Raw genomic sequence first — 24,147 nt, 5'->3', positions numbered from 1 at the left:
AGTCCTGGTGTTCCTCTACTCATTGGAGCCATATCAGTGGTAAAACTTAATCAAAACTATATCAATATAATATAAGCAGTGCCACCAAAGGTAGAGACTGCTCAGGAATAAAGATGAGGATAACCCCAATAAGATCCATGACCATGTTCTAAAGCATGGCAAATACAATGGACTGAAGAAGTGAGTAAAAAATTCCATAAGTAAATACATTATGTGGTAGAGTTACTAACCTAATTTTTCCTTCAAATGATATGAATTTCATAAGGAATATACAGTCTATTCATTGTGATTAGTATAGTATTCCTCCATTCTGGACAGTAATTTACTTACATATTCCAATTCCTTAAGGAAACTCAGTAGAGAACTTTCAAAGGAGTCCTTCATAAATACCTCAAGATTATCAGATACGCAGCAGAAACTTGAACTGGGACCCTGCTTGGTCCACGCAGAAAAACGGCCACCCCGTAACCAAATGCCAGTTACTGGAAACTAAAGATGTGCTTCCTCTTTAATATGCACTTCACCAAGAATTGCTACTATGAGGTAGTCAGGATTCTGAACCTCATAGTGACATAGTGACCTCAATATCTGGCTCTAGCACCAAAGGATGAAAATGGAAAAAGAAGAATAAAGAGAAATGCTTCAAAGGAGATTGTTCCAGGACTACCAGTAGTTCTCTACTAGGTTTACAAGAACTGATCCAGCAATGGAATACAGATGCACTAGTGATCCCAGCCAAGATACCAGAACCTGACCCAGGTCAGGTGACCCATGGCACCTTTAGAAATAATGCACGGTTTTAAATAACTGTTTTGGGAGTGGTTTGTTATGAAGCAGTAGCTACTGATCTGGTTGTACTTTCCCTAAGGGTGCTCCTCTTCTCCCACTTCCTTATTGGCAGAGCCCGCCTCCCACACCCTGGCTTTCTCAGCTCTCCTTGCACCAGCTCCACTGCTAGCTCATAGGAACTGAAGAGAAGACTTCCAGGAACTTTTCACAAGAAGCCTCTCCTTTCTTCCACGCTTTGCACTTTTTCTGGGAGGATATGAGGCTTGGTGCTACTAAGACCACCCTGTAATCATTAATATTCATAGGGATACTAATAATACCAACTTCACAAGAAATTGAGAGGATTAAGTAAATATATGTAAAGTACTTAGGAAAGTTCCTGGAACATAATGTCATTTAGTCTTAGCTAAAATTTGACTGGAGGTGACGTAAATATACTAATGATATAACTTTATTATATACAAAGAACATGGCATTTGGCTGGAACTTACGAAGTCATAACCATACTACTGTTTTTAACAAAAAGGAGAGTCTTATTGAGTTGTGAGATTTATGATATATATGTTCAATTTTATTTAAATGTACAAGTAGTTTTTGATTAATACAATTTAATTTTAAAAACCAAAAATTAATTTTAAAAATTTTAAAATATTTTTAATTTAATAATTTATAATTTTATGTTAATAATTTAATAATTTTTATTTAAAAGTAAAAATTGAAGTTTTAAAAATAAAATGTCACTGTTAGTAAACATTCATGAAGATATTAGTCTGTCTCAGAGATAGTACCTACGTAAAATATAATTTTTCATGTTTCCATCATTATTTATGGTTGCTTTTCTTTGAAAATAAAGAATGCTTTTTTCCCTAAAAACTTTTTCTTTTAGAAAAGTTTTAGGCTCACAGCAAAATTGGAGATACAGATATTTTTCATATAGCCCTGCCCCCACACGTACACATCCTCCCCCGTTATCAACATTCCCCACCAGAATGATACATTTGCTGTAACTGATGAGCCTACGCTGGCACATCATTATCACCCAGAGTCCATAGGATACGTTAGGGTACACTGTTGGTGTTGTACGTTCTTTGGGTTTGGACAAATCTATAATGACTTTATCCACCACTATAGTACCATACAGAGTATTTTTACTGCTCCAAAATCTTTTGTGCTCCTCCTGTTCATCTCTCTTTGCCCCCTAACCCTTGGCAACCACAGATCTCTTTACTAACTCCACAGTTTTGTCTTTTCAAGAATATCATATAGTTGGAATCGTATAGTTTGTAGCCTTTTCAGATTGGCTTCAGTAACTTAAGAGTGTTCATTTAAGTTTCCTTCATGTATTTTCATGGTTTGATACCTCACTTATTTTTAGTAATGAATAATAATCCATTGCTTGGATATACCATAGTTTATTTTTTCATTCACTTACCAAAGGACATCTTGTTTACTTTCAAGTTTTGGCAATTATAAATGAAGCTGTTATAAACATCTGGGTGAATAGTGTTTCATTTTTAATCTATCTTTGGAGATTACTATGTGAGGCCCTGATGATCAGAGAAGCTGCAGCCATCTTCAGAGCATGAGGAAAAAGCTCAGAGGATCACAAGACTTTGAGCTAGAACTTTTGACTTTTTGGGGCTATTAATTTAACCTACGTTGGAACCATCTGCCTCCAGAGTTTTCGTTGTACAAAATAGCGTGTGTTCTTACTGCTTAAACCACTTGAGGTAAGCTTTGCTGTAATTTGAATCTTAAGGAACTCAGAATTTCCTTGCCCTGTTTCCAGTGTTCTTAGGCAGTGAGGGGCTGAGAATTCTTGGCATAGGTCCTGTATTCCCAAAAAGTAGACTTGAGATTGTATCCATCAAATATCAGTGTTGGGGTGTTCCATCATTTTGTATTAGTCATTAGAAACATAATGCTATTGGAGAACATTTATATTTTTTAACAAAGAAAACAGCACAGAAAATGCACATACTTCATTTTTGTCTTATATAAACAAATATAAATATTTTTGATTCTCCAGCTATTTGTATTACAGAAAATTCTGTGCTTTAAATTATTTTCTTTTAATTGTCTCTTTATTCTGCAAAACCTCTTTTGATCTCTTAAATGGTTACTAACATTAATAATACAAGATGTCAGAATTTTCCTGGAAGTCATGTACAATACTTCTGTTTATATCTTATTGGCCAGAATTTGTCACATGACTACTTGCTGCAAAAAAAAATCTGGTAAGTAGATTGTATGCCCACCAGCACTTTTTATTACCATGCCTGTGACTCCATATTCTTAGTTGTTCCAACATTTCTAATTCTCTAGTGTTTGGCAGGTGAAGATAACTATTGTTATCAATTTTATTTCTTTTATGACTAGTGATGCTGAGCTTTATCTTCTAGATTCTTTACACAATTTAATTAATGACTTCATTACATCTACTAGGGCAGTGTGGTGGATCTAAATCATCATAGACTAATCTTCAATGTTGTATGCAAGGCTGGATAAAATTTCTTCTTGCCATGATTTCAATCTTTTTAATGGCAAGAAAGTGACTTTATATTTTAAAATGTATCTCTGTTAAGTGGGCACACAAAAAATAACGAATGAATAAATTAAGAAATAAAGAATTTTAATCTCAAGTCATTTAAAAATTCTATACTTTGATTGTTCTTAATTATTCACATAATTTGAAATTGAATTCATATCAATTTTCGCTAAAAAATGCCTAACTCCATGTCTAACACATAGTAAGCACTAAATAATCATTTGTTAAATGGATTCATGAATGAAAAAATAATTACCAGCATTGATTTTATTGGGAATAGAATCTAATATTTTTGTGTTTTCAACATTTTTAAGGTTACTTTATCAAGATTATAGTGGTACTAGAAATATCTTTCCCATTTTCTTTCAGTTTTAACAAAATTAAAGATTCTTTCTCAATGTTTATAATTTCACAATTGGATTTTATATGTGAATTAAGTTGTGGCTCCAGGGTGCATAACACTAAATATTATATTAACTGAAAATTAATTATCAGTAAGAGACTAAAAAGGCATCTCTTCATTACAATATTACTTTTGAAAGAATTTCATAGTATTCTTAGGATAAACACATTATTGTATGCTGCATTTTTTTTCTGTTCTCATAGACAGAAATTAATTTTGATTCCATTAGTTCTGCACATGGTAATAGTTTTAGTTTTTCTGTATTTGGTTTTATTTTTTTCTGTGAATGTTAATAATTTTGTAAAACTTTGTACACTGTAAATAAGATGACTATCCAAATCTCAGATAGTTACAAAGTGTTTTTCTATATTAGAAATATTTGTTTGAAAACTGGCAAGGTTGGGCCAGGTGCAGTGGCTTAAGCCTGTAATCCCAGCACTTTGGGAAGCCAAGGCGGGCGGATCATCTGAGGTCAGGAGTTTGAGATCAGTCTGGCCAACATGGTGAAATTAAAAATACTACATTTCTATTAAAAACATGAAAATTAGCCAGATGTTGTGGCAGGCACTTGTAATCCCAGATACTTGGAATGCTGAGGCAGGAGAATCGCTTGAACCTGGGAGGTGGAGGTTGCAGTCAGCTGAGATTGCACCACTGCACTCCAGCCTGGGTGACAGAGTAAGACTCTGTCTCAAACAAAAAAAAAAAAAAAAAAAAAAAAAAAAAACCCAGGCAAAGTTGTTAATGTAATTGGTAATACTATATTTATTACTAAACTAATATAATTTGTAGATTTTGATAAAATAATACCTTCTACTTTGAACTTAACTTATATTTTATTCCATACATCTTGAGGAGAAAAACTACTTTATTTTACACATCTACAAGATGGGAACAATAATGATACTTACCTCAGGATCATTGCAAATAATAAGACAAATTAATGGCTTAGAACAATGACTGGCATGTATGAAGTGTTCAGTAAATACCTGGCTGATTCTTTTCCTTCTTACTCTTGTTGTTACAATCTTTTTATTGCCTATATTAACTGTTTAATGATTAGCAAATGAATTAAAATATTTGGATATTAAAGCATAGACCTTTAGAAGTCTGCATGAACAGAGACCACACTTTGGACATCTTTTGTGTTATGCACAGGGCCTACCATTAGGCTGAGCATTGTGTCAACTATTAACTTGGCCATCTCCTCGATCTCATGTTCAAGTATGTCATATTATCTTCATTCATCATTCACAATTGATTCTTAAACATTTATTATTTGTCATGCACCTTTGGCAAAAAAAAAGATAAGAATAATAAAAGAAATGGACCTGGGTCTTGTTCTCATATAAACATATGGGAATCTACAAATATTCTTAAGAATATCTAAATATTTGTAATACAGAAACTCATACTGTTCCTTAAATCAGTTTCTTATAGTCATCTCTTTCCAAAGTTAAATACTTTCACATTATTTATGAAGAGACACAAATTAACAGTCATCTACACTATAGCATTAGACATTCTATATTAAAGCTTTAAAAAGTATAGATGACTTATTGAAGAAGTATAATTTAAACCATCTCTGCTTGCTAGCACAGAACCATGTAAACCAAAGCCTCAAATAAATTAGTTTATGAGCATATAAAGAATTGCTTTAAATGAAGACAAGAATAATTTGTTTGTACTTTCTCATTATCATCAAAAACATTTTCACTGTTAGCAGTATGGATAGTATAGTTAAAGGTTATTAGGAAATATGAAAAATCTTCTCTGACTTCTTATGGCATATTAACTAACAGGGGTGGCATAAGGCTGAGAAGATGGCTGGGTACAGTGATATGGTTTAAATTTGTGTTCCTGACCAAATCTCATGTTGAATTGTGATCCCCAATGTTGGAGGTGGGTCATAGTGGGAGGTGTATGGATCATGGGGGCAGACTTCCCTTTTTGGTGCTGTCCTCATGATAGAGTTCTCACAAGATCTGGTTGTTTAAAAGTGTGTGGCACCTCCCCTGCCTTCCTCCTGCTCTGGCCGTGTAAGATGTGCCTGCTTCCCCTTCACCTTTCACCATGATTGTAAGTTTCCCGAGGCCTCCACAGCTATGCTTTTTGTACAACCTGCAGAATCGGGAGCCAATTAAGCCTCTTTTCTTTATAAATTACCCAGTCTCAGGTATTTCTTTACAGCAATGTGAGAACAGACTGATACACAATATTAGTACCAAGAGTGGGGCATTGCTATAAAGGTAACTGCAAATGTGGAAGCGCCTTTGGAACTGGGTAATGGGCAGAGGTTGGAAGAGTGTGGAGGGCTCAGAGGGAGACAGGGAGATGAGGAAAAGTTTAGAACTTCCTAGAGACTTGTTGAATGGTTTTGACCAAAATGGACATGGAACTCCAGGCTGATGAGGTCTCAGATGGAATGGGGAACTTACTGGCAACTGAAGCAAAGGTCATGCTTTTATGCATTAATAAAGAGCCTGGCTTTACTGTGCCCCTACTCTACAGATCTGTGGAACTTTGAACTTGAAAGTGATGATTTAGGGTATCTGGTGGAAGAAATTTCTAAGCTGCAAAGCATTCAAGATGTGCCCTGCCTACTTCTAACAACCTATGCTCATATGCATGAGGAAAGAAATGACCTGAAACTGGAACTTATATTTAAAAGGGAAGCAGAACATAAAAGCTTGGAAAATTTGTGGCCTGGCCATGTGGTAGAAAAGAAAAACCCATTTTCTCAGGAGGAATTCAAGCAGGCTGCAGAAATTTGCATAAGTAAGGAGTTGCCAAGTGCTGATAGCCAAGACAATGAGAAAACGGCCTCCAAGGCATTTCAGAGACCCTGGAGGCAGCCCAGCCCATCACAGATGCAGAGGCCTAGGACCAGCCCTGCTGCCTTGAGCCTTGGGACACTACTTCCTGCATTCCAGCTGCTCCAGCTCCAGCCATGGCTAAAAGGGCCCCAGATATAGTTTGGGATGCTGCTTCAGAGGATGCAAACTGTAAGCCTTGGCAGTATCCATGTGGTATTAAGCCTGCAGGTGCTTAGAGTGCAAGAGTTGAGTCTTGGGAGCCTCTGCCTAGATTTCAGAGGACATATGAAAAAGCCTGGATATCCAGGCAGAAGCCTGCTGCAGGGACGGAGCCCTCATAGAGAACCTCTACTAGAACAGTGAAGATGGGAAACGTGAGATTGGAGCCCCTACACAGAGTCCCCACTTGGGTACTGCCTAGTGGAGTTGTGAGAAGAGGACTACCATCCTCCAGACCTCAGAATGGGAGATCCACTGGCAGCTTTTACCCTGCACCTGAATGAGTCATAGGCACTTAACGCCAACCCATGAGATCACCTGTGGAGGCTGAACCTTGCAAAGTCACAGGGGCAGAGCTTCCCAAGGTTTTGAGAGCCCACCCCTTGTGCAAGCCTGCTCAGAATATGGGACATGGAGTTAATAAAAATTATTTTGAAGCTTTAAGATTTAATAACTTCCCTGCTGGGTTTGGAACTTGTATGGGGCCTGTCGTCCCTTTCTTTTGGGCAATTTCTCCCATTTGGAACTCGTGGGTTTACCCAATGCTTGTACTCTCATTGTATTTTAGAAGTAACTAACTTGTTTTTGATTTTACAGGCTCACAGGAGGAAGGGACTTGTGTTGTCTCAGATGAAACTTTGGACTTTGAACTTTTGAGTTAATGCTGGAATGAGTTAAGATTTTGGGGGATTGCTGGGAAGGCATGATTGTAATTTGCAACATGAGAAGAATACAAGATTTGGGAGGGGCCAGGGGCAGAATGATATGGTTTGGATTTGTGTCCCTGACCAAATCTCCGGTTGAATTGTAAACCCCAGTGTTAGAGGTAGGACCCTGTGGAAGGTTTTTAGATCATGGGGAGGGACTTACCCTTTTGGTGCTGTTCTTGTGATAAAGTCCTCATGAGATCTGATTCTTTAAGTGTCTGGTACCACCCCCCGCCACCCACTTCCTCCTACTCTCACCATGTAAGTTATGCCTGCTTCTTTTTTGCCTTCTGTCATAATTGTAAGTTTGCTGAGGCCTTCCCTGCCATGCTTTCTGTATAGCCTGCAGAACCTGTGAGCCAATTAAACCTATTTTCTTTATAAATTACCCAGTCTGAGGTATTTCCTTATAGCAATGCAAGAATGGACTAACACATACAGCTTTTAGGTTTTAAAATAAATATGAGAGTTGAAAAATACTGCCTCATAAGGGCAATAACCAAATTAATGTGCTTGAAATAAACCCATCAATGCTCATTTGAGACTTTTCCATTTAAGAAATGCATCTACATGAAAAGCACATAATACTCAAATTTGTTGTGAGCTATCATAAATGGCTCCCCAAAAGGCTGACTTAATGACAATTATCAGATGCCAAGGAATACACCTTATTGTATCAGCCCAGTGAGGGAAGTGGTCTGGGCAAGGAATGGACTCATTAAGAAAAACAGTCTCCAGTGAATTCTCCTCAAATCTTTTGTGATTGAAAATCCCATCAGCACTTTATCTGTAAGTTGGTTGCTATGTGAGGTAATGGGGGTCAAGGCTTCTAGAACTACTACTGCTTGCAGAACATGAACTGATTAATTTTTATTCTAGATTCAGCTGTGTTAGAAATGTCATAGTCCTCTCTTAACATCTATTTGTGGGATCTTCTATTTCTCTTCAGTTGTTCATCATCTAATGTTCAGAGCCCAGGATAATCACTCAGACTCATTTTTGGGTGTCTCTGTGTGGATACTTGAAGCAAAATAGGGAATGTTGCTCTAAATTGTTGACCATTTGGGAATATTTTCTCAACTCCACACTTTACACATTTGGTTTATATTAGGTAGTTTAGAGAACACAGTATACATCCCAGCTTGAATTTCAATTCTGCTGACTCTCACTACTAGGATCAGACACACCTAGACATACCCAGTAGGCAAGCAGGTTAGTTTCTTCAAGGGATGCTTGACGTAATTGTCTGAGACCTTCTGAGTAAAGAAATGAGACACATAAGCTCTTTCTAAGACTGATTTTCTAATATCAGAGAGAAGGCGTGATTTGGAGAAATTTATAGCTCAGTGTTATGGGTTAAATAGTGTCCCCAAATATCTATATTAAAATCCTAACCCATAGTACCTTCAGAACATGAACGTATATTTAGAGATTAGGCCTTTAAAGAGGTAATTAAGATTATTGGAAGAAAAATCTTTCTGTCAACTTAAGTTCAAGTGATCAGAACCTGTGAATTAACAGACATACTAAGGAGAAAAGACAGGTTTAATTCACACATATATAGGAACACACAGTAATGAATGACTCGGTGAATAGCTGGAGGTATAGGTCTATATACTACCTAAACAAAAGGAGGGTAAGTGGCTGTGGCCAGTGTCTAGGGTTTCAGTGGGGAAGTATGGAAAGTCCTGTTGGCTTTTTGATGCAAATAGAAATGGCAGTGTTTATCCAGGCTGAAATCTCAGCCTGAAGAGGAGGGTGGGTGTTATGACAGTGTAATTTATACTTCCTGCTGCCAAGGGCTAGTATTCTCCTGTATCAGGGTTCTCCAGAAAAACAGAACCAATAATATATATTGACATATTACTGATAACCAATTATATATACATATGAATATGTATTTATAATATATACATATATGAAGAGATTTATTATGAAACATTGGCTCACATAGTAGGAAAGTTGGCAGTGTAATTTCAGTCCAAGTCTGAAGGTCTGAGACCAGGGAAACCAATGGTGTAAATCCTGGTCCAAGGGCAGGAGAAGACTGATGTCCCAGAGCAAGTATGTGGCAGGAAGCAAAGGGGCCAAAATCTTCCTTCCTCTGCCTTTTATTCTATTTAGGCCCTCAATAAATTGGATGATGCTTTCTCACCTTAGGGAGGTCTGTCTACTGAGTCCACTGATTCAAATACTAATGTCACCTGGAAACACCCTCATAGACACACCAAGAAGCAATGTTTAATCTGGGCACCTCTTGGCCCCATTAAATTGCCATGTAGAATGAACTATTTTGGCCCTCTAATAGGAAACTGCTTTGGAGGGGGTCAATGGCAGCTGTATTTGGGGAGTCTCTGCTAAGTTTAGATTATGTTTCTTTATGTGGCTGCTGATTGTTTAGATATTCTTCAGTTAAAGTAATCTTCATATCATTTTGGTAGGCTGTTAACCCTTTCAAGGTTAAATGAGGTTATTAGGGTGGGCCCTAATCTGGCATGACTGGTGTTTTTATGAGAAGACACAGACACACAGAGAGAGCACTTCACGTAAACATGAAGACAGCCCTTCTACAAGTCGAGGACAGAGGCTTTAGAAGGAACTGACTTTGCTAACACCTTGGTCTCGGACTTCTACTCTCCAGAACTGCAAACAAATTTCTATTGTTTGAAGTAGTCAGTTTGTGATACTTTGCGATGACAACCCTAGCAAATTAATACACTCAATTTTTTTTTAATCCTATGAGTTCTGTCGAAAAGAGAAAGAAATGTCTGTGTGACAAAGTTAAACTTAAAAAATGTTAACTCATAAAGTCTCTGTGAGATGTTGGATGTTCAAAGAGGCATTTTCACAGGTCATGTGTAAATATAGCAAGAAAGAATGGGCCCACCATAGCACAGGAGTGTCAGCACTGGGGTTATTCATAGCAGGAGACACCACCTCCAGCAGTGGATTCAGCTATAGCTTACCGAGGCCATTCCTTTGAACAGAACTTAGAGCACTCAGAGGATAAAACTGCAACAAAGCCCAGCTTTGCAGGCACTATAGAACTCAGTAGACAGTGGAGGCTGAAAGGACTTGCCTGTGACCATATGTGAGGCTTCTCTGAAAAGTTCTGGAAGTAATTTGAGGAAACACTGGGGGTGCAGGATGGTCACAGAAGGATGTGGATTTATAATTTACTATAGTTAGATGGTGTCAGCACCAGAGAAGTAATTACTTATTTATTTATTTATTTATTTATTTATTTATTTATTTTCACATTAAAGCAATATTATTACCTCTAGGCTGGGGCAAATACACATGACATTGGGACAGAAGACAATCCTCACATTGGCATTAGAATAAAGAAACTATAGACATATCAGAGAGGATCAGACTTTGTGGTCAACAGATTATTCTGTCTCCAGAATTGAATTTGATCCTTCTACATTAAATCTACCTGTATTTTGTTTTAAATAACATTTTATCCTTCTCAGATGTGAATTCACTTAATAAGTGACTATAGATCTTCATCTTTAGTAAGGACTTGGGCATCCCATGAAAAGCAGCTGGTTAACTGGTACAGAACAGTACCCAGCAAGTGTAATTGAACTGGCAAAATTCTGTCTTTCCTAAGATGGCAGCCTCCAAAATGATTTAATAAAGAGAAAAGAAAAAAGGCCAATTCAATAATTTTGAATAATAACTTTGATTTTATCTTAAGAATGTTTCTTAAATTAGAAATATTATAATATTGCATTTGAATATAATCCTTCTTTTCCTAAGGCCTTCAAATAATGTATTAAGGTGTTATTACATATATTCTAGCTCATGTACCAATATGTAAGTATTATCATTGCCTTGTTTATGGAAGATTTAGAATCTTCTTGATGTTTTACAAGCTGAGTCAGTGCCAGATAACTAAAAAATAATAGCAAGGTGTTTGCAAGCCTCAAACCATATTAGAGATTATAACTGAGACACAGAGAAATGACTTAAAGAGAATAAAAGCAATTATGATGTAAACCAAACATAAAATCCTAAGCTCCCCAACCAATTAAATGGTGTCCTCCTCTTGGCCAAGTGCATTACAAATTTAACCTGAAACACTAGTCCAGGCCATAATGGGACGGGGGAGTCATACACGCCTCATTATACCCTCCTCCCTTTGGAATTTAGTCACAATTGACCAGCCTTAACATTAAAACAGAGACCTTATGACTGACAAAGCAGACTGTTTGTAGCAATATGATACCAACATGACAAACAGCAGGCCCTGAAGGAAAGAAAAGCATTTTACCCCAAAGTATATATATTTTTTCAACATATTTTGAAAATGGCCCTGCAAAGCTGTCTCTTACAGGGGAAAATCTACAATCTGTAGAGAATTCCTTTTCCTTTCCAGGTCTTTTTCCTGATTCGGGAGAGAATTAACTAAGAGTCTGGCACTTGATAAGTCTGATAATAAAGTTTTACAATCTATTCTCTCTGAAGCCTGCTACTTGGAGGCTTCATCTGCATAATAAGAACCTTGGTCTCTACCATCCCTTATCTTAACCCAGACAGTCCCTTCTATTGATTCTAAGTCTTTAAATAAACTCTTTAAACCAATTGCAAATGAGAAAATCTTTCAATCCACCTGTGACCTGGAACCCCGATCCCCTTTGCTTTGAGTTGTCCCACCTTTCTGGACAAAACCAATGTACATCTTACATGCATTGATGAATGTCTTATGTCTCCCTAAAACATAAAACCAGCACCCTGGGCACATGGTCTCAGGAAGTCCTGAGGATGTGTCAGAAGGATGTCCTTAACTTTGGCAAAATAAACTTCTAAACTGATTGAGACTTGTCTCAGATATTTTTTGTTTACAGTGAACAAAAGGGAAAACACCTGGATAATTTTGCTCTTTGACTAAGGTGATATGGTCTGACTGAAAGTCCAAATCTACCTCCTACTGCCCTCTACCATGTTCACTCCACTCCAGGCTCAGTGTTCTTGCTGTTTCTAACTCCCCGAGCATGATATTCTTGTCTAGGTGTCTACATCTGTTTTATTTTTTTTTCTTTACCTGGGATGCTCCTTCTCCATAGCTCTCCTCTGCATGTCTCTAAGGTGACACATCTTCAGACAGGCCTTCTCTGTTGCCCTATCTCAAACAGTATTCTCCTTCATTACTCTATTTTTCAATGTAGCACCTATTCTTCCTGCATTTAGTAATATAAATTTACATTCTTTTATCCCAAACCTTTGAGAATAAATGTGCTTCCAGAATAAGACATTTTCCTCCCAAATTTTAGAAAGATAATATAGGATATTTACTGTATATTATGTAACCCCTTCCCCCAACACACTTGGCCTCAGCCACTGATTTACAATAAAATTCATTACTAGTAATTAATTTTAAGTGGGATAAATAAAGACTATAGATAGCTTTATGTCAGTTCAAGACAAGTTTTTGCCAACAAATAAGTTATGAAAGAATCTTTGGTTTTCAGAACTTCTTGAATTGTAGAACTGTGGGTAGGAGATTTGAGGAATACATATAAAAATATAAATGTAAATATATAGAGAGACTTGCTTGCTTGTGCGTTTGTTTGCTTCTCCCACAAAATGTAAGCTCCATTAGGTCAAGGGCATGGTCTATAGATACTCAACGAGTATTTTGTAATTAAATAAGACTATTTTCCACCTGATGATTCTTTTGTACCATTACCAGTAGATACTGATGTAGACTTTCAAAAATCTCCCATATATATGTAAGAGTTGTTGGTCTGAGGGGCACTGGACTCTGAGATGTCATGAGCAATATAACATAGTGGATAAAATTTCAAACTTTGGAAACAAGCTGAATTGGCTTCCAAGCATGATGTTTGTCCTACCATATTCTGTGGGAACCTCAAAGAACTTTAATTTTCTCATCTATAAAATGGAGAATATAACACATTGTGGATAAACGAGAACACCAAAGAGAGAGAAAGCAATAGAGAAATCATTCCCAAAGCCATGAATCTCAATCCGTTTCTAATTGGAAACAAATTCTGCTAAATACCCTCTACATTTTAAATGATTCATTTCTTCCTTTTTGTCCCTAACCAACCAACATAGATAGATAAGAGGGTGTCATGAATTGTTCTCTTTGTTTTAAAGGTAAAAACGATTAAAAAAAAAAAAAAGCCATGTATGCCAAGAATCAAGACAGTATGGTGTTAGCAGAGGGACAGAGGGACAGACACATAGATCAATGGAATATATAGACCCACACAAATATTCTCAACTAATTTTGACAAAGGTACAAAACAATTCAGTGAAGAAAATGTAGTCTTTTCAATATCCATTGCTGGAGCAATTGGACATCCATGGGCAAAAATATGAACCTCAACCAAACTGTACACCCTTTAAAGATAGAAGATGAACTTCAAATTCAAACTTTTAGAAAAAAAAAATGAGTGAAAATATTTGAGACTTAGGACTAGGAGAAAAGGTATCAGTTTTGACACCCAAGGAAAAAAAGATTCATAAAAGGAAATAAAGATAAAATAGACCTCTTCAAAATAAAAATAAAAATAAACAACTTATCCTCTGTGAAAGATCGTGTCAGGAGGATGAAAACACAAGCTACATATGGGGTCAAAATATTTGAAAATCACATACCCGACAAAAGTCTTGTATCTAAAATATATAAAAACTCTCAAAATCCAACATGAAACAACACCACCACCACCAAGCACTCCAGTTTGAAAGTAGACAAAAGACATAAATAGGTATTTCTCTGAAAAAAAATACAAATGGTAAACAAGCACATGAAAAGATGATTAGCCATGAGGGAAATTAACATTTAAAACCACACTTAGTAGACATCCCTACACGCTTATTAAAATGGCTCAAAAAATAGTGATAATGTCAAATGCTGGTTAGAATGCAAAGAAACTAGACCACTCATTTATTGCTGATGAGAATGTAAAGTAATATAAACACTCTAGAAAAGAGTTTTATAATTTCTTAGAAAATTAAATCTGCACTTACACATGACCCAGCAATTTGACCCTGTAAATTTATCCCAAATAAATGAAAATTTATGTTCACACAAAAACAGGTACACGCATTTGTAGAAACTTTATTCATAGTAGCCCCCAACTGGAAACAACGTAGATAGACTTCAGTGGGTGAATTATTGAAAAACATTCACATTATGGATTACTACTCAGCAACAAAAAAGAACAAACAAGTGGCACATACAACCACTTGAACGGATCTCAAGGGGATTATGCTATCTGAAAATAGGTACTCTCAAAAGCTTATGCATACTATGAGGTTTCATTTGTGGAACATTCTTGAAATGATAAAATTATAGAGATAGAAAATATATTATTACTGCTAGGGACTGAGAAAGGGAGAAAGGAACAGATGGAAGAGTGTGTAACCGTCATAGGATTCTTGTGCTGATGGAACTGTTATGTGTCTTGACGGTGATGGTTGTTAAATAAATCTATACCTGTGACAAAAATAAAATGGAATGAAGCACACAAACACATGCAAATTAGTGCATGTAGAACTAGTGAAATCAAGTAAGGTTAATGGATGGCATTGTCATTTTCCTGGTCGTAATTCTGTACTATAGTTATGCAAGATGTTACCCTTGGGAGAAACTGAAGGGTATACAGATTTCTCTGTATTATTTTTTTTAACAACTGCATGTGAATTTAGAATTTAAAAATGTGTAATTAAAGCAACGTGTAATCATGAACTTTTTTTTTTGGTCAGGATAAACCAGTAAGTAGGATATATTTTCTCTGATTCAATATAATTTTATAATTTTTTGTCCTTTCAATAATCTGCAATCTTTCCATAACTAGACAATAAATGATTCATATAAAAGAGTTAGCAAGTAATTGGAATCCATTAATTAGAAAGTCAAAATTATGAAGATGAATCAGCTCAAAATGGAAATATTTCTTTTCTGGAAAATTTATCTTGCTATTTCACATTGCAATTGTCTCTAAAATACATGAGTTTATAACCAGGTAAAAGTAAAAATTTCCAGAATCTTGGTCCAATAGATCATTATTTCACATAAACATTGGATTGTAGTAACCTCAGAAATGGAAAATTAGCTTTGGTTATAATTTTCCTATAAAGCCAATAGGAAATCATAACTGTACTCATAAGCAATGATTCAAATTCCTGCTTAACTAAGTTGTACATACTTGTCATAAATGAAGATGATTTTAATAGTGATTTGAAGAAAAAAGAATGTATTTTTTAGAGCAGTTTTGGGTTTACAGCAAAACTGAAAGGAAGGTATAGAGATATTTCATACACCACCTGCCTCCACACATGTACAGCCTCCACCCTATTGAAATCCCCCACCATATTCGTACATTTGTTACAATATATAAACCTATGTTGACATATAATTATTATTCAGAGTCTGTACTTTACACTGGGGTTTACTTTTGATGTTGTATATTCTATGGGCTCAGACAATTGCATAATAAAATTTATCTACCATTATAATATAATATAGAGTATATTTAGATCCCTAAAATTCTTCTCCATTTCACTTATTCATCTCTCCCTGTCCCCTAACTCCTAGAAACCCCTGATTTTTAAAATCTTTATATATAGTTGGAATCATACAGTATGTAATCAATTTAGATTGTCTTGTTTCACTTAATAATATGTACTTAAGTTTCCTTCTTGCATTTTCATAACTTGATAGCTAATTTCTTTTTAGTGCTGAATAATATTCCATTGTTTGGATGTACCAAAGTTTATTTATCAGTTTGCCTACTAAGCAATATCTTGGTTGCTTCTAAGTTCTGGCAATTACAAATGAAGCTACTCATTACTCATAATAATAACCATCTGTGTGCAGGGTTTTGTGTGGATGTAAGTTTTGTGTGCAGGGTTTTGTGTGGATACTACTTAGTATCTCCTTTAAGTAGATACTAAGCAGCACAATTGCTGGATTGCGAGGTGAGAGTATGTTTAATTTTGTAAGAAACTATGAAACTCTCTTACAAAGTGGCTGAGCTTTTTCTCATTTCCACTAGCAATGAATGCAAGTTCTTGTTGCTCTATATCCTCACCAGCTTTTGGTGTTTGATAGAGAACTCTCATATACCCCATACTCAGCTTCTCTTATTATTAGCACATTACATAATTATAATGCATTTGTCTCAATTAATGAACTAATATTGATATATTATTCTTAACTGAAATCCATACTTTATTCAGATTTACTTAGTGTTTATCCAATGTCCCATGTCTGCCTCAGAATCCCATCTAGGATACCATAATGCTTTTAGTTATCATGACTTCTTACACTCATCTTGGCTACAGCAGTTTTTCAGACTTTGATTGGTTTGGTGACCTTGACAGTTTTGAAGATTACTAGTCAGGTATTTTTTAGAATGTCCCTTAACTGATATTGTTTGATATATTTCTCACTATTAGAATGGAGTTATGGGTTTGGAAGAGAAAGACCAGAGGTAAAATATGCATATCATCATATGTATATTAAATATATAACATTTATGTTATTAATTGATTTTAAATATCATATCATGGTTATTAAATATGATTTTGACATCTAGAATTTTGCTGTGAGAGCATCCACAAACAGCTCTGGAGAGGCAACCAGGTCTCAGTTCTAACAGAAGCAGTTAGAGAGCTGTGAACCATAAATTTGCCTTTTCTAGGTTTCTGTTTGCTCACTGGAAAATGGAATTTTCTTCCATTCCAAAAGTTCTGTTACTCACATTAGCCAAGGGCACTGGGCCTGTTCTGTGACATTAGGGCTCACAAATTCCTTGGAATATGGGCCATTTCCTTTGAACAGATACTTCTGTGATATACCTAATGCTGGTAAGATTGGCCTACAGGCCTGCATCTTAAGTCAAGGGGCCACTGTGATACAGTGCACAGCACCTGCTTTTTGCCTAGTGGAGAATATTAGCAACACTCCATCAGAAATTTTGCTCAAAAAATGAAATACATTATCCCTCCATACCTCCTCTGCTTTGCCATCCCTTTCGTTTCCCCCTCACATCCATTTCAGAATTAGAGCTACACTTTTGTTATTGCAAGTTCAATAGATATAAATTATTATACCTAATTGAACCATACGTAGAGCTATATATCTGTTTCCATTTGTACACAGAAATTAAAATTATATTTGCTTAGAAGCACCATAGGTAAAAACTTTAAGCATTCATTTTTCTTATTTTATTTATTTATTTTTATTGATTCTCTCATCATCTGACATAGTTTTGAAAAAGCACTACAAAGGCAGAAGGTCAATGAAAACGAAAAGAAAGAGGTGTGGACAGTCCATAAATTGGATCATTTGTGTTGAAAAACTGATACTTTAACTCTACTGAGTTGTGTCCTATGCCCCACTTGGAAAACTCACAATCTCACAGAAGTTAGAAAGCTCCTTCCCTCTCCACATGTCACTGATTGTCAGTCACTAGGAGAAAGCTGAGCAGGTACACAGCCCAGATTCCTGCAACATTCAGAAAGTTTGACAAATACAGATGATGTATTCTAAGAGACAGGAAAATAGATATTTTTCATGTAGTGGAAGACTGCTATCTACAATACGGAGTTTTTTCTGTGTAAGTTTCCTTATACTGACATTTGGAAAATATCATTATTCACAGATGGGAAGAATAGTCTACTAGCAGTAGAATTAGAGGAGTTTGCCATTTTTTAATAGGCAAACCACTAATCCCAAGGTGTGTACTATTAATATGTATATTTTGCTAATTGTATTCTAAAATAGAATATTTTGTATTATGATAGTCTTTTCCATTAAAATTTTCATTTCTCTTCGCTTTTTGTATAGAAAATGTTTTGCTGCTATTATCCAGAATTAACCTTTGATTTTGAGGAGTGACTTTAAAGTTTGGCAGAAAAGAAGCAGAGTCAAGGTAGGAAAATGTCTACTTTGGAAGCTTAGGCCTTTAAAGAAAACAAACAAAATAAAAATTTGCCTATTATTTCAAACAGTTCATACATGGTGGTCCATAAACTGGATCATTTGTATATACCTATCGGCCACTAAAGTATATACTTTATTTCTAAAGCCAAATGGAAACCTAAGTATTCAGTTGAAATTTCAGTGCATACCTATTCTGTTTACCTCTATACTCTATGGCTCTTTAAATTCACAAAAGGTACCTCAGAAGTTGGGAAAATGCCTAAAATTAGCATTCATGCCTAAGTCTCTGTACTCCAGAGTTTCACTCATATTTTCCCCCTCTGCCAAAGTATAGCAATATCAGTATTGAGAAAAATAATGAATATTTGCTCATAACTAAACATTATATTCAACCCTCCCCAATGTTACCTTTATTCTCTAAGAATCTGGCTCAGAAAAGATTATTAATATTTTTTATAGTAAAAATAAAATTATTTTAATTACAGAGTATTTGTGTTATAAACGCTGCCAATAGGTAGAAAAAAAGTTTGTGTTCAATTTGTTTCTCTTGTTTTTCCTCTTCCTTGTGCAACAACAAAAATTTCTTGTCCTTAGGACCAGGAATTGCTTCAGTAAAGTTGCAAGATACCAAATCAACATACAAAAATGAATAGCATTTCTATATCATAGAAATGAAACAGCTGAAAAAAGAGAGCAATCCCATTTACAATAGCTACAAAAAAAGGGATCAATTTCACCAAGGAGATAAAAAATCTCTATAAGGTAAAAACCATAAAACACTGATGAAAGAAGTTGAAAAGGACACAAATGGAATGTCATCCCATGCTCATGAAGTGGAAGAATTAATATGATTAAAATAAACATACTTCCCAAAGCAATCTACATATTCAATTCAGTCTATACCAAAATACAAATGTCATTTTTCACAGAAATAGAAAAAAAATCCTAAAATTTGTATGGAACCAAAAAAGATCCTGAATAGTCAAATTCTGAGCAAACAGGGCAATGCTGGAGGCATTACACTAACTGAATGCAAAATACATTTTCATTGTAAGACTATAATAAACAAAACAGTATGATATTGATATAAAAATAGACACAGACAAATGGAACAGAATAGAGAAACTAGAAACAAATCCATATATTTACAGCCAATTGATTTTTGACAAAGACATTAGGAACATACACTGGAGAAAGAACACTCTCTTTGATAAATGGTGCTGGGAAAATTGGATGTCCATATACAGAGGAATGAAATTGGACTCCTATCTCTCATGATATACAAAAATCAACTCAAAATGATTAAAGATTTACATGTAAGACCTGAAACTATAAAACTACTAGAAGAAAGCATAGGAAAAACACTACAGGACAATGACTTATGTGAAGATTTTATGGCTAAGACCTCAAAAGCACTGACAACTAAAACAAAAAATAGATATATGGGACTATATTAAACTATAAACTTCACAGAAAAGGAAACAATCAATAGAGTCAAGAGACAACCTGTTGAATGGGAGAAAAAATTTGCCAACTATTCATCTGACAAGGAACTAATGTCCAGAACATACAAAAAACTCAACAATAAAAAATAAATAATTTCATTCAAAATGGGCAAAGCATATGAATAAACAATTCTCAGAAAAATACACACAAATAGCCCACAGATATATGAAAAAAATGCTCAAAATCATCAGAGAAATGCCAAGAAAAAACACAGTGAGATATCACCTTATACCAATTACAGTGGCTATTGTTAAAAATACAAAAAAAGAAAAAAAAACACAAAAGATGCTAGCAAGGGTGTAGAGAAAGGGGAACTCTTATACACTGTTGGTGGAAATGTTAATTAGTACAGCTACTATGAAAAACAATATGGATATTTCTCCAAAAACTAAAAATAGAACTGCTATATTGATTCACCAATCCCACTACTGGGTATCTATCCAAAGGAAAAGAAATCAGTACATCAAGGGGATACCTGCACTCACATGTTTATTACAGCACTATTTACAATAGCAAAGATATAGAATCAACCCAAGTGTCCATCAGTGGATGAATGAATAAAGAAAATATGGTATATATATGCATGGAATACTATTTAGTTATAAAAAAGAATGAAATCATTTTATTAGCAGCAATATGGATGGAACTGGAGGTCACTGTGTTAAGTGAAATAACCCAGGCACAGAAAGACAAATATCACATGTTCTCACTCATATGCGGGATCTAAAAAAGTTGATTTCATAAAACTAAGAGTAGAATGATAGATACTAGAGGCTAGAAAGGATGGGTGGGGGTAGGGAAATGAAGAAAGATAGGTCAGTGGGTATAACCATAAAGTTAGACAAAGGACGTAAGTTCTATTGTTTGACAATACTTAACAACAATGTATTGTATATTTCAACGTACTTAGAAGAGAAGGCTTCAATTATTGCCAACACATACAAATGAAAAATACTCAAAGTGGTGGATAACTCAAATACCCTGACTTGCACATTACACATTCTAAGCATGTAACAAAATATCACATGTACCTCATAAATACATAAAACATTATGTATCAGTCAATAAATAAAAGGTAAATTTAAGAAAGAAAAATAGTAGGAAAGAAATTGGATATGTGTGAATATTTCAATTGTCACAAGTGTTTCACAGCAAGTGAAAAAGCTCTAAGTATGCAGCTGTCAGCACAGAGAGACCCTCCTTCTTCAACCACACTCATCCCTGTTCTCCTTTGCCCTTCCAAGATTTCTGAATGGGCAGGGCGTTTTTGTCCATGTGTCCCCCGGGACCAAGCTAGATCTGATAAATCATCTAGGAGGATGAGGAAGCCCACAAACTAGTCAGGATCGTATTTGGTATGTACAGCTTTAGAGCTCAGCACAGGAGAAAAGGGGATTCAAAAAAGTGAAAAAACGTTCTAGGTTAATTAGACTATAACTTTGAAATGTGAATAGTTGCCCAAATATTATGTACTTAAGCATCTTTCTGATTTTTTTACCCCATGCCTCTGCCTTCCTACCCTTTCTCTGCTATACACTCCGTTTTTCCTCCTTCTCCTCTCTCACTTTTTCTCCACCCAGATCATTATTTTGTGTGTCTGTTCAAGTCAACTAGGCCAAATGAAGAGAGAAGCACCTCAGACTTCATTTGTCTGCAAGGAAATTTGAGTTACTGAGTTTAGAGGATGTATCGGTTTTCTATTGCTGCAAAACAAATTTACCATGAATTTAGTGTCTTAAAGCAATGCACGCTTGTTATTTCATAGCTTCTGTGTACCAAGAACCTGGGAAGAGTTTAATTAGGTTCTCTACTTAGGGTTTCACAATCAAGGTGTTGGTGAGGATGTATTCTCATCTGGAGGCTCTACTGGACAAGAGTCTACTTCCAAGCTCACTCAGGTTGTTGGCAGAATTTATTCCCTTTATTTGGTAGGATTAAGAGGCCTAGGTGCTTGCTAGGTATTGATGGTAATGACATATAATGAGGCTGCCCTCAGCTCCAGAGGCCACACACAGTTCTAGAGGCTGCCTTGGGTTCCTTGCTATATGGTCTTCCCAACATGGCCACTTACTTAAGCCAGCAAGAAGTATCTCTAGCATGAGTCATATATATGTATATGTATATATATTTATATATATATTTGCAGTGTTCTTACCCAGTCTCTCCTGTGAATATTATATATATATTTACAGCCTTCCATCTTGCATTCTTTGAGATCAGTCTCTGGGAATGGGCTATAGGCTGACACTAAGCTTAAATATAACGTAGCATGTTGATACATTCCATGTCTTATACATATAACCAATGTGCTCAAGACTGACCATTTATTGCAAATTATGATTCCTTCTAAGGAGGCACACATAGGAGTCTACAGTGGGTTCCTTGATATACTTACGCACTGCCCATTTGTGCATTTATGCACAGAAACACTCTACATTAGTGTTTCATCTACAATACCTCCCCACCAAACCTGCTTGAGTCTGGAGACTAGCATATGAAGTTCTTAGTATTTAACTAACACTGCAAAGCATTCAACTAAATACTTTGGCTACAAGAAAAAGCATATCATGATGACTTCAAATTTGAACCCCAGAAGGATTCCAAGAGGATTTTTACAAGCTATGCTCATAATTTTACTCATTTTTCATAATAGAATTATCAGAGTTGGTAAAGTCAAACAAAACATATCCTGAACTTCAAAAAAATAATGTATTTTCTCCACTGAAGCATATATCGTTCTTACCTAAAAGTATTAGATTTTAAACTTTTTTCTTTCCTATAAGTATCTCTACTTTCACAAAAGAATTAATAGATACAGTGCTTTCAAAGATCATGTATAATGTATTTGAAAATTACTAGCTGGTATATGATAAACACTAAAACAGAGTGATAACATGTCCCCTGCATTGCTCATATCCCAGATCAGTAGCTTCAGAAAATAATGCCTTAATTTAAAACATGATGCTAGAATTTAATCAAGATTGTCATGGTTTCTTTTGCATTAGCTATTCTCTCTTTACATATTTTTGGAAGGAGATGTGCAATTATATTACTTAAATGGTGTTTTGATTTCTCTCCTCCTCCTCATCTTAGCGATCTCACCTGGACTATTGTAATGATCTGCCTACCTTTATCCAGTTTCTCTACAGCGTAGTTTATTCTTTGCACAAGCTCAAATGTGATTTTTCTAATTAAAAATTTTCAGTGGCTCAATGTTACCTGCAGGGGAATGCCCAAATTACTTAGCATGGCATAAAACTCTTTCGTTATCTGGCCTCAACCTGCTTTTGCAATATTAATCTTTGTTGCTCTTGTCTAACTGCATAGAACAAATGCTCATCCATCTCTAAATACATGTGACATATTTACATAATTATTTTTGTTTATATAAATAGCATATGTGGAAGTTGTTCATGAAACCAATTTTATTCTCATTCTTTTCATGTTGATCTTCAATGTATCGATCAAGACCCAACTAAATTGTCACCTGCCTTGTGAAGGCCTCCCCACTTCTCCCAGGGATTAAAAAGTGTCTATATTCTGATCATATTTTAAACATAGATGTATAATTGAACTATAGTGTAATTATTTGTTAGTTCTCTACACTGACTGTGAAATCCTCAGAGACTTTATCTTATATTTCTTTTATTCTAAGCATGTTCCATGACGTCTGCTTCATGGTGAAAAAAATTCCATAATTGTTTATTAAATTAATACTTTATTTTATGCATATCTCAAGGTAGGTTTTTGATAATTTTTCATTTTTATAATTAAATTAATACATGTATTTTTATGTAGCCAACTGTGTTATTTTTTCTAATTGAGAAAACTAAGAAAAATATAGAGGTGCTTCAATAAATACACTTTATCGAACATTTATTGAACCTCTATGATACTTAAACAATGCATGTATTGGACACCTACCATGCATAGCACACTGCTTAAACACTTGGAATGATCTAAAAGTAAATGTAAAGAAATATTAGCTAACCCCCCGCAATATATCTAGTGCCATCCTAAAGATACGTATAGAATACATGGGAACATAGAGAAATATGTGATTCATCATGTTTAGAGATTTCAGGGAATATTCACCTCTGTAGTGGCATTCAGGGTGAGTCTTAAATTTGAAAAAGGGAAGGAGGTTGGTAGATAGACTATGTCATGTGCAAACATATAAAGACATGTCAGCAGCAGAAGGCATTCACGGGAATGGAGTTTAGAGTGAATGA

General features: G+C 35.4%; 1 long non-coding RNA gene across 1 annotated transcript; it reads left to right on the top strand.

Annotated features, from left to right (window-relative positions):
* The first annotated feature begins 663 nt into the window (after nucleotides 1-663).
* Nucleotides 664-19,473, top strand: LOC134730214 (uncharacterized). Its single transcript, XR_010111878.1, has 3 exons — nucleotides 664-759; nucleotides 18,314-18,398; nucleotides 19,004-19,473. It is a non-coding gene; the product is annotated as an uncharacterized LOC134730214 (long non-coding RNA).
* Nucleotides 19,474-24,147: the final 4,674 nt, after the last annotated feature.

The sequence above is a fragment of the Pan paniscus genome, chromosome 3 (genome assembly GCF_029289425.2).
Source record: "Pan paniscus chromosome 3, NHGRI_mPanPan1-v2.0_pri, whole genome shotgun sequence".
NCBI lineage: Eukaryota > Metazoa > Chordata > Mammalia > Primates > Hominidae > Pan > Pan paniscus.
Note: the sequence above shows the minus strand (reverse complement) of the source record. Positions and strands in the feature narration are given on the sequence as shown.